Here is a 12,122-nt window from a genome sequence, read left to right on the forward strand (position 1 = left end):
AACCAGGGCCTCACTCTGTGTCTACAGACTCTCACTCTTTGACTTCTGAGTAACTTAGCACCTTTTGTCGCTCTCTCCAACACATCCAGATTCTCACTCTAAGTGGCATGAACTGTTGCGCTGAAGCAGCTACTGCAAAAAAGGGGGATAAAAATAATTGTTGTTGTTTAGTCGTTTAGTCGTGTCCGACTCTTCATGACCCCATGGACCAGAGCATGCCAGGCACTCCTGTCTTCCACTGCCTCCCACAGTTTGGTCAAACTCATGTTGGCAGCTTTGAGAACACTGTCCAACCATCTCGTCCTCTGTCGTCTCCTTCTCCTTGTGCCCTCCATCTATTAAATATAATAAAGGTAAAGGTAAAGGTACCCCTGCCCGAACGGGCCAGTCTTGACAGACTCTGGGGTTTGTGCGCCCATCTCACTCAAGAGGCCGGGGGCCAGCGCTGTCCGCAGACACTTCCGGGTCACGTGGCCAGCGTGACAAGCTGCATCTGGCGAGCCAGCGCAGCACACGGAATGCCGTTTACCTTCCCGCTGGTAAGCGGTCCCTATTTATCTACTTGCACCCGGGGGTGCTTTCGAACTGCTAGGTTGGCAGGCGCTGGGACCGAGCAGTGGGAGCGCACCCCGCCGCGGGGATTCGAACCGCCGACCTTTCGATCGGCAAGCCCTAGGCGCTGAGGCTTTAACCCACAGCGCCACCCGCGTCCCATTTAAATATAAATATAATAGGGGGTGGCAATAAGCCACAGCTCTCCCTTCTGTTCTTGATGGAACTCGCAGGCCTCAAGGTCAGTAAGGCTGCCAGGTAAAGACATGCAGATGGATGGACGCTGAACACTACACCACTCTTGCATGTTTCCTTTTTCTGTAAGCCACTTTGAGACATATAGAGAAAAGTGGAGTAATAAATTCCTTAAATAAATAAATACTTCATGAACATAGGGAAGCTTGGGGCCTATTGCCACACTCCTGCTCCCCTCCCACATGCATTTTGGTATTCCTAGATTTGTCTTAAAATGGACTCTGAATATTTTGTAAAACAAACAAACAAAAACAAAACTAGTCTTTGGCGTTTATTGTTTTATTTAAAATTATTTCTAAAGCACTTACTATTTAGTATCTCTAAGCTGTGTACAAAAATGCAAACATAAGAACATTTAAAATAATAACATAAAAACAGAGAATAAAAAGAAAGAAACTTTGTAATAACAGGGTCCAGTCTTATCAGACAGGAAAAAATATATTCCTTATTTTATGTACGCTACCTGAATCTGCATTAAGTTCTCCACCGGGATGCCAGCCATGGCCAGTCTAATTGTAAGATTGTATCTTCCTGCTTTGCTTTTACTTAACACCATGACTGATAATAACAAAGTGCAATGAAACAGTCTCAAAGAAAAATTGAGTAAGCCGATAGCCGGGTACTATTTCTTTCCATGCTTGATAAATAGTGGGTAAGTAGAATTATACTTCCTCTGGATTTATGGCCAAGTCAGCACTGGTAGATTATGATGGCTTTTCTGCCTCTTAAATACAAAGAACACAGTCCTTTATTAAATAGGGAAGTTTAGAGGTTTTTTTAATCTCTTGACTGTCCCAGCAGAGAGAATTAGTGGGCTACGTAGAAAGAGATTTAAATGAACTCCTTTCTTTATGGGAGATCAAGCGATGCAGAATATGTTAAATCCACTTTTTCCTGGGTTAGGGGAGTACATAATAAGTCTCCTGCTTGACATAAAGTGGTTTTTATTATTGTTGTTGTTTTTAATATATGTCTATTGTGGCATAAATGGAATTGTTAGTTTGTTTAACCCAGGCTGTGACAATGGCCATGTTACAGAAAACAAATTTGTCATTTCTGGATAATAATAAAAGGTGCTATACGTTCAAAACAACCACAGAACGAAACTTCAACGCAGCAACACAACCCAAACTTCCTATTTTAGGAAGGCTGCCCGTGCAGAAGAAGCAGCTATAGCTCAAATTATTCAGAGTACCCAGGACCATGAACAATGGATTATTTTTTAATATGACGATCAATATAAAGGGGATTATGTGTGTGTGTATACTGTATAAGAGAAAGCAAGAGAAGCTTGAAAGTGGTTTAAAGGAATGCATGGATCTATTTGCCTAAGGACATGGTAATCCCTGATGAGAGTATTTGTGATAGGTGGAACAAATAGTTGGAGACTATGGAGAAAGTCATGTAATTATACAGTGGAACACTAGTAACCTGAAAGAACTGACTTCCTTAGACTTGAAAGGATACATGCACTTGCTCTATTTGCCTGATTACCTATTCCTATGCTTATATTAGCCTCTGGCAGCCACAGGCAACCGGCAGTTTGGTGCCGTCTTCCAGCTGGGATTTAACTTTGGCTTGCTATCACTAACAAGTTCATTTGGAAAAGCTGAATCTGCTTTAGTCCTGCATCTGACACAGGGCACTTGTGACTCAGTCTTTCGAAATCTGTTGCTATCAGATGTAGTGATGGTACAGTCTTAGAAAACATTAAAGGGTAGGTCTATCATGGGCTATTAGTCATGATAGTTAAAGGGAACCTCCATATCTGGAAACAGTATGACTGGAAGCTGCACTCTGAACATTTGTTAGAAAGGTAGGGTGTATATGCTGTAAAGAAACAAATGGATACTGGTTGTTAGGGAGACAAAGGGAGGACGTCTGTTGCTTACATGCTCTAATTGTGGGTTTCCCTGATGCATCTAACTAGCCATTACAGTGGTACCTTGGTTTAAGAACAGCTTAGTTTATGAACAACTTGGATTAAGAACACTGCAAACCCGGAAGTAGGTGTTTTGGTTTGTGAACTTTGCCTTGGAAGCAGAACATGTTGAGTGTGTTCCATTTGTAAATTGAGTCCCCTGCTGCTATGGGAAAAGCACACCTTGGTTTAAGAATGCTTTAGTTTAACAACAGACTTCCGGAACAGATTAAGTTTGTAAAACAAGGTACCACTGTACTGGAAACATGATGTGGGGTTTGATGGATTCAGGTTCTGGGCTAACTTGCAGGAAAGGGTCATAGCTCAATGGTGGAGCATTTGGTTCACATGCAAAAGGTATTGGGTTCAGTACCAGGCAGAACCTCCTATCTAAAACTCTGGGCAGCTCCCAGTCATTGTAGACCTGAAGTGTGGAACCTTTTTCAGCAGGAGGGCCATACTCCCTGGTGGAGAACCTTCCAAGGACTGAATGCCAAAGGTGGAAGGGCCATAAGCTAGCAACAGACGTGATTTTTACCTTTATACAATAGGCTGCATTCTAGCCACACAAAATTAGAGGTTAATATGCACACACATCTCCATCCTTCATCCAGAAAGCGAGAGGCATTATCTTAATTCAAGGGCATACCCCAGAGAGGCAAAAACGCTCTAGCAGAGTCTGGAGAAGGACTGGAGAAGGTTGGGGCATAGATTAGGAAGAGCACCAAAGACCAGATAGAGAGGTCTGAAGTGTTACATTCATCTTCCAGGCCTGAGATTCCACACATCTAGTATGGACAGTACTGAACTAGATACAGCAGTATTCTATGATCTATCTTCCTATGATCTAGCAGGGTTTTTCTGACAACTATATGTGGATTTATTGTGTTAATTGTACTGGTTATAATGCCAATGCATTTGTCCCAACTTTTATTCTTCATTTTATACTATAGTACCTGTTGTGTTACAGAACTGTGGCTTTTTGACTGATATATCAGTCCGACATGCAAATCTTTTAAAAGCAGAAAAGAACTGTATACTGGGATACTGCTCCAAACTTGGTCACATGAAATTATAGTGCAAAATGCCTGAGATTTTCCAAGCCAATGGGGTTGCAAACATTATTTTTTTCCTGGGAAAGATTAACATGGAAATTAGCACTAAACTTCCACTGAATTCTACTAGGTTTCCAGAAGTGGCTTTGACGTAAAATGCAGAAATGATCAGGTAAGGAAACATCAAGAAGGCAGAAAAAATGTCTGAATGCAGCCTACCTGAATACATGATCACATAGCCTGAAATCAGAACAAGCTGGTGTTTTTCTTCACTAGCTGAAATGTCTACGTGAATTTAAGTGACCACACATAAATGTCAAGTTTCACATGCTCAATGAATGTGACCAGTTTACCAAAGCCACAGCTCCTTTCAGAGAAACTACTCAGCCCAGTTTCTCAACTCACCAATATAGTTGTGTGAACCCAGCCTAAACACAGTCCAATTAAACAGATACAATGTACATTAATAATAAAATGATTTCACAGCTATCTTGAGCAGCGCACTTGAGAAAATTTCAGATTTCCCCCCAGTCCCTTATTATAAATGCTTACTTTATGACTGTCATAAATAAGAGCATACATTAACAAGAGATTTTTTTAATGACTCTGGATAGCTTCTTTAACAAGAGACAATTAGTGTGAGAGCAACATCGTTCCAAAATAACCTGCATGTTCCCAGCTCTTCTTCTGTAAATTGAAGACACTTTGCAAAACTGATGCCTTTAAATGAAACAGCAAGCATTTCTTTATAACTGCCCCCCTCATCAAATAGGGTTCAGCCAAGAACAGATGGTCTTGATGGCAATCTGAACATCAGTTCTTTCATGTGTACCAAGGAAATGGATGTCAGCCTATTGCGACATCATAATCTTGTCTGATAACTGCTAGCAATTGAAGGAAGTAGTAACCTTTTGGTATTTTCACATCTCATGTATTCTAAGAAAACTGACATCAGAGTTTGTGCTAGACTTTCTCAGTATAAAGTCAAACCTGAAACAAGTCATATTTTCCCAGTGTCAACCTGCTTACAAAAGGCCACACAGGCCTACAGAAATGGTACCCCCTGGAAAATTTCAGAGCTATGGGTCTGTTCTGATATAATCTTGGAAAAAAAGAAACTACCTTAAATTTATTTCATGGTGTTCCTATTTCATGCTAGTAACAGAAACAACCAATGTGCTGGGTGAAGACGTACTTCCTTTTATCTGTCCTGGTATTAGCCATTTTAGCCACACTGTATATAATTTTATACAGCTCTTAACTTCATATCTTCTTGCTCACATTTCTCAGCTAAAAGCCCCAAATAGTGAAAACTTTTCTTGTAGGGAAGTTGCTCTGCGTGAATTAAAATATATAAATTATCTTTGTTTATTGAATACATTTATATACCACTTGATTATTTGCATTTCTAACTGGTGTATGTAAAAAAATCCACAAACATATACCGTATATACTTGCAGTAAAGATATGGCTTATTACAAAGAAGCTGTTACATATTGTTATCTGTTTTTTGTGGGGGTAGGCTGCACGCCAAGACCCTTATAATTCCCTGACCCAGGAAGTGTTATAATCTAAACAAGGATTCAAATTGTTGAAATAGCCGGACAAGGTAATGGCCCTCTAAGGTAACAAAGGAATTGACTCTGTGCCAGATGGAAAATGGGTAGACTCCCTCCCTCAACTCGCTAGGATTTGGAATGACAAAGATCAAGGGGGAGAATTCACTTATGTGAGCCAGAAGCTAAAATTCAGTTATGTGAGCCAGTATGCTTCCAGGCACAATTCAAAGTGTTGGTGCTGACCTTGTGGTGGCGTGCAACAATATTTACTTCACTGATTTAGAGACAATGGTTGACAATTACACTTGCCTATTGATTTTAACTCCTTTGCCACTCATTCAGCTAACTTGTTTTGTTTCATATAAAATATGCCAATAGAATACGTAACAGGAAACTTGGCGTGAACACCAGGAGAGCTGGAAACATAATGAGCATCTCTTTATTTATTTTTAGAAGATACCACTATCTACCTAGTCAATAAAATGTTTGGAAACTTAACACGTTTCGACTCATGTTCATGTGTAACTTCTAAGAAAAGCAAAACAAAGTTTCTTCAGTTTTAGGGAAGGATGATAAATGGGTGCGTTTGGTTTGGTTGCAGGAGCTTGTGTCAACTTTATTGACTTTCCACACAGAAAAACGAAAAAAGAAAAACCTTTAAACAATTCGTTTGGAGCATCTGTAAAGGCAACTTGTGTCTGCTGTGAGTAAATGGATTCTGATCACTTCTAGGCACCAGCCTGAGAAGAGAATAATTACCTTTGCTGGGGGTGATGGCTGAATCTTGATTTATCTATGCTTTTCATTCTGACTGAATGTAAACCAATAAATAGTGGTTAGGGCAGGATAACTGGTTAGGCATGAATTCTGCACAACAGTGTGAAACTTCAAAATGTGGCTTCTGCATTTTCCTCTCAACTTTTTCCACAATTATGAACGAGGGAGAAAATTTAAAAGATTCTTATTTGCTCTAATGAAGCAAAATAACCTACATACATGTAGAAAGCAATAGAAAAAAGGTCAGAAATGATTCTCCAGAAGTTTCAAACCAAAGCAGCAATAATTTAGAGATTTAGAATGTGAGTGAGAGTCATTCCTTATTGAGGTTATTGTTATTTTTTGCCACTATTGCTGTGATATCACATGCCAAGGTCTGCACCATGGGGGAATTGGGAGCAAGCAAACCATCAAACTTATCCCTTTCTGCAGTCCTCATTGCCAGTGATTTTTTTTTCTGGGGGGAATGCATACCCCTAAACATTTTGTGAATCTAAGTTTGGCCTCATTGAGGGGCAGTATTTCAATATGAGTAGGAAAATGAGAGTACCCCTAAACTTTTTTCATTTTATTTTTAGGAAAAAAGCACTGCTCACTGCTATCACCAAATGAGTACATTTGGTTTTCCTGGCTGCCTTCACTAAAGCAGCCTTTTATCTGAAGTAAATTTGTTGTTTCCTTTTGGCTGATTAAGCCAACTCACGGTTAGAAATACAAGGCAATCAGGTGAAAATTGAGACATCAGACAAAATTTAAGCCAGTGCACTCCTAACCACCTGTGCCTCAAATGACAAAGATGGGTTTATGGGCACCCTCAGATGACATACCTGTTCCTTCAGAGTGAGTTCATTCCCATCCAGAAATAGGAAATGCAGATCAGAACTTAGTTACATACCAAAATTCACAGTTACCAAATGTTCTGAGGCAGTTCTCAGCACAAAAATGTACCAAGCTGTTTAAAAATATCTATTTAAATGTGCAGATTGTTGCAGAAATGGGACAGTGGATACATGTGAAAATGATATGGATCAGAAATGGGCTGATCTTTCCATCCTTATCATGCCAGCACAATCACTGGTATGACTGGAGTACAGTACCTTGATGAATTTCAGGCATTTTATACCTGGTGTGAAAAGGATTTTTATTTCTTCTCTACAAGCAGAGTAATACTCTGCGTGTAAGGAGGAATCCCATCCCACAAAAGAAAGAGTCATGCAGATGTGGGAGCTTTGTATTGCACCCCATCCCAACAAACCATGATGGAAATATTGACTCTTACCGTTATCAGTTCTTATTCAGGAAACGGGAATGCATTTAAAAGCCGGTATAAAGGTAAACGTAAAGGTACCCCTGACTACAAGGTCCAGTCGTGGATGACTCTAGGGTTGCACCCTCATCTTGCTCCATAGGCCGAGGGAGCCGGCGTTTGTCCGCAGACAGTTTTTCCGGGTCATGTGGCCAGCATGACTAAGCCGCTACTGGCAAACCAGAGCAGCGCATGGAAACACCGTTTACCTTCCCACCAGAGCAGTACCTATTTATCTACTTACACTTTAACGTGCTTTTGAACTGCTAGGTTGGCAGGAGCAGGGACAGAGCAACAGGAGCTCACCCCGTCACGGGGATTTGAACCACTGACCTTCTGATCTGCAAGCTCTAGGCTCTGTAGTTTAGACCACAGCACCACCCACGTCCCCTAAAAGCCAGTATAGTAAAGGTAAAGGGACCCCTGAACATTAGGTCCAGTCGTGACCGACTCTGGGGTTGCGGTGCTCATCTCACTTTACTGGCCGAGGGAGCTGGTGTAAAGCTTCTGTGTCATGTGGCCAGCATAGTATAGTATGGTGTTAAAGAGTATCAGACTAGGACTGGGTGACCTAGGTTCAAATCTCAACTCAGCCACAGTGTTTGTGAGGTGACCTTTCTTACCTCGTGGGATTGGTTTGAAGATAAAATTTTAGAACTAGTGGTAGAAAGAAATCTTATATACCCTCTGAGAAACTTGGAAGGGTAGTTTTTTAAAAAATGAATAGCTAAATATTGGTGGGGGGATCCGATGAGAATATATCTGAATTCAAATTTTGGCCAAATGTTTTTGGTCAGCATTATGCTTCTGCCATTAAAAGGCTGATCCAATGAAGAGACCAAAGTACTAAATATCTTCTATGCAGGGGGTTGTGGGTTAGAATCTTGAAATTCTTTGCCCATATTTGGGAACAGCTGTTGTATTATTTTGTCAGCTCACATAAGAGCGAATCAGTGCAGATTCTAGACAGCATTCTCCTTCTTTGGTGTTAAGAATTTTATTGACTTGGTAGACAGATGGCAGCAGGTTTTCATACAATAGGAGAATAACACAATGCAATTTGATTTTGTGGAACATCTCCCACGAGCAAGTATCAAAGGACTACAATCAGAGCTTGTAATTAATGTGTGCTGTCTTTAGTTGCCATGTCTTTGACAGTTAGATAAAAACAATATTTTATGATAAAAATAAAAGGGTAGCTATGTCAACAGAGTGACAAAGCCAGTGAATAATTATAAAAGAAGTGGTATCCGAGAGCTTTAATAGAAAAAGGGTGAAAAAGGTGAAGTACCAAGTAGAATGGACAGCTCAGAAAATGGAATTTTAAAGCAGTAATTTATACAGGAAGTATAAGAATGAAAATGGTTTCCTAGTGGATGTTATTGGGTTTGAAAAAAGGATAGGAGTTCAACAACAGTCTGTAAAACACAGACTGTCTCGCCAGAGTGGTGCATGCTCTAGTTGTCTCCCACTTGGATTGTGCAACACACTCTCTTTGACCCAGAAACTACAACTAATCTAGAATGTGGCAGCTAGATTGGGGACTGGGAGCAGCCACCGAGACCACATAACACTGGTCTTGAAAGGCCTACATTGGTTCCAGTACCTTTCGGAGCAGAATTAGGGCTGTCCTTTAAAGCCCTAAATGGCCTCGGCTCAGTATACCTGAAGGAGCGCCTCCATCCCCATTGTTCTGCCCGGACACTGAGGTCCAGCGCCGAGGGCCTTCTGGTGGTTCCCTCACTGCAAGAAGTGAGGTTACAGGGAACCAGGCAGAGGGCCTTCTCAGTGGTGGCGCCCGCCCTGTGGAATGCCCTCCCACCAGATGTCAAGGAAATAAACAACTTCCTGACTTTGGAAGACATCTGAAGGCAGCCCTGTTTAGGAAAGTTTTTAATGTTTGAAGTTTTATTCTGTTTAATATTCTGTTGGGAACTACGCAGAGTGGCTGGGGAAACCCAGCCAGATGGGCGGGGTAGAAATAATAAATTATTCTTATTCTTATTAAGAAAAAATACACAACTTTGAAGCCCTTCGGCTGATGAGCTGGGTGGAACCACTGAGTGCAAAAGTGCATGCGGTCTTAATCCCTTCCCAGAAACGCACCAGTCTCCAGAAGCCATAGTTCTGGCCTGGGTTCATTTGAGGAGAAATCCTCCATTCCACCCTGTCATGTTCAGTACAGAGAAGTCTGCTCAGCCAAGTAATGTTAGTTCACAGTATTGGGAGCATGAATTTGTGTGATTTTATACAAAATTGGGTACACATGACTACAGCAAACACACACACGCCGCTAGAGTATGTGTATGTGTATGCATAAGGCTTGAGAGGACAGAGACTCTGTTTGCCATCAGGGAATGGTTGGCTTCTTCTTCGCTGCCCCTTTAGAAGGGAGCTGCTGCCACAGACATGATGTTTATGTGCAGTACTTTTTTCTATAAAAAAGTGTTTGGGAATACTCTCATTTTCCTACTCATATTGCCCCTCAATGAGGCCCAGCTTAGATTCACAAAATGTTTAGGGGTATGCGTACCCCTGCATCCCCTCAGAAAAAAAGTATTGTGTATGTGTATTCTAATGAGCTGAATAGGGTGTGGAGTGTGTGTGTATGAACTTGACCCTGCTTAGTTTATCTTTTGGTTGCTATATTGTTCATGTTTTTAATATTGTTTTATATATTATAAATACTGTACTGATTTGTTAATCATATGACTTCTGCCCTGATTGTCATATTTAGCTTATGTTTTAGTTGTTGCTTTGTTAACAATGTTTTAAAGATTGTAATTGTTTTACTGATGATTTGTTAATTATTCTATATGATCTGTGCTTCACTTCTGATGCTCTATTTTCCATCGTGTTGTTATTTATTATTTGTAAGCCACTTTGGGATTCACTTAAATGAAAAGCAGCACAGAAATATAATAAACCAAACCAAACCAAAATCATAATTCAGCAAACAAGAGAGAGAAGGCTTAAACAGGACATATTTTTATGAGATTAAAAACCAAAACAACATATTTCAAGGACCAGATTACACAATGACCTCCAGAATCATTATAGCAATGTTTTTAATTAGATGTAGAGCTTCTCACATACTGTATACAAGTATCTCCACACGCACAAGCATTTGCACACAAGCACACAGCAAAATTGAATTACAGCCATACCTTGGTTCTCAAACAGAATCCATTCTGGAAGTCCGTTTGACTTCTGAAAACATTCGAAAACCAAGGCGCGGCTTCCGATTGGCTGCAAGAGCTTCCTGCACTCAATCGGAAGCTGCATCGGACGTTTGGCTTCAAAAAAAACACTCACTTTGTGGCATTCAGGAGCCAAAACAGATGAGTACCAAAGCATTCGAGAACCCAGGTGTGACTGTACAGCCAAACTAATTCTTCTGGAGGCCATGCCTTGCCACACTATAATCCACCAAGCCAAATGCAGCTCAATCTCCCTCCTCTTCTTTCTGCCTGCTACAAAAAACAAGGTTTGTGTCTGTTAAGCATCTCACAAGACACATCTGATGGGCTGCATTTGGTTTAGTTTGCCACATGCTAACCTGGCCTGAATTAGTCTGTCATTCATTCATTTATGGTTGACTTGTCCCTTTACGTCTTGTTTGTCTAATAAAAAAAGATGTGCTTGCCTTCTTTGCTTTGTTTCCTGTCAAACAGGTCTGCTAACACATAAATACAAGCAGGAAAAAATGAGAGACTGGAATGAATGCAATTCCAAGTGTAGCTATAGCCTACACAACAGCTGCAAAATCACATTGCACAGAACACCTACACTCATAGGAAAGAACAGCCATTTCCTCAGTGTCAGGCTTTTGTATATTGAATGGTAAGGAAATGAAATATCTGTGCAACAGAAGGGAAAGATGATTGGAGCCCCTACAATTTAACACCATCACCTTCATTCATAAAGGACTAAAACACAAAAGGCCCTGAGTGTAGCTTCCATCTTTCGTCTCAGAAGCTGGCAACACAGCAAATAAGCATTTCTACTGTACAAGAATGGTAATGAAAGTTGCATATCCTCCAAGATCTTGAGTCCCAAAATGAGGATGTGCGTCTTCCCATCTTTGTTCCCATGTGGGTCACATGAACTGTGTAACATAACGGAAGAAGAAGAGGAGTTTGGATTTGATATCCTGCCTTTCACCCCCTTTAAGGAGTCTCAAAGCGGCTAACATTCTCCTTTCGCTTCCTCCCCCACAACAAACACTCTGTAAGGTGAGTGGGGCTGAGAGACTTCAAAGAAGTGTGACTGGCCCAAGGTCACCCAGCAGCTGCATGTGGAAGAGCGGAGACGCGAACCTGGTTCCCCAGATTACGAGACTACCGCTCTTAACCACTACACCACACTGGCTCTCAAACCCCAAACCACACTTTTTTTTGGGGGGGTGCTTTGCTCTCACACTTTTTTCAGGGCAAGATCTTGACATGAAATTGCAAGATATACCGTAACAGTGCCCAAAATAGCCACTGTGCTTTTACGGGGAGAAAGGAGGTGTCATAGTTTTTCTGGGATGCATGCAAGTGGAAGCAAATATGAAGATAGGAAGATAGGATAGGAACAGACACAGTTCTGGAAAAAGCCCCAAGCTCAGTCGCATTTGATTTTGGCAGTAATTGTTATATCTTGCCAATCTAAATGTTGATGATTTTGAAAACCAATTCAGATTTGAAAAATAA

General features: G+C 40.9%; 1 protein-coding gene and 1 long non-coding RNA gene across 8 annotated transcripts in view; one reads left to right on the top strand and one right to left on the bottom strand.

Moving 5' to 3' along the window:
- The window catches only part of LOC309533723, a 77,876-nt gene extending 71,858 nt beyond the window's left edge, over window positions 1-6,018 (top strand). Inside the window, exons 2-3 of the long non-coding RNA XR_014220435.1 lie at window positions 3,914-3,955; window positions 5,944-6,018. This is a non-coding gene — a long non-coding RNA (uncharacterized lncRNA). The remainder of the gene's footprint in view (window positions 1-3,913; window positions 3,956-5,943) is intronic.
- Window positions 1-12,122, bottom strand: part of SORCS1 (sortilin related VPS10 domain containing receptor 1) — a 384,134-nt gene that overhangs the window by 144,637 nt on the left and 227,375 nt on the right. The window lies entirely within an intron of this gene.

The sequence above is a fragment of the Podarcis vaucheri genome, assembly GCF_965113315.1.
Source record: "Podarcis vaucheri genome assembly, chromosome: 5".
NCBI classification, from domain to species: Eukaryota; Metazoa; Chordata; class Lepidosauria; order Squamata; family Lacertidae; genus Podarcis; species Podarcis vaucheri.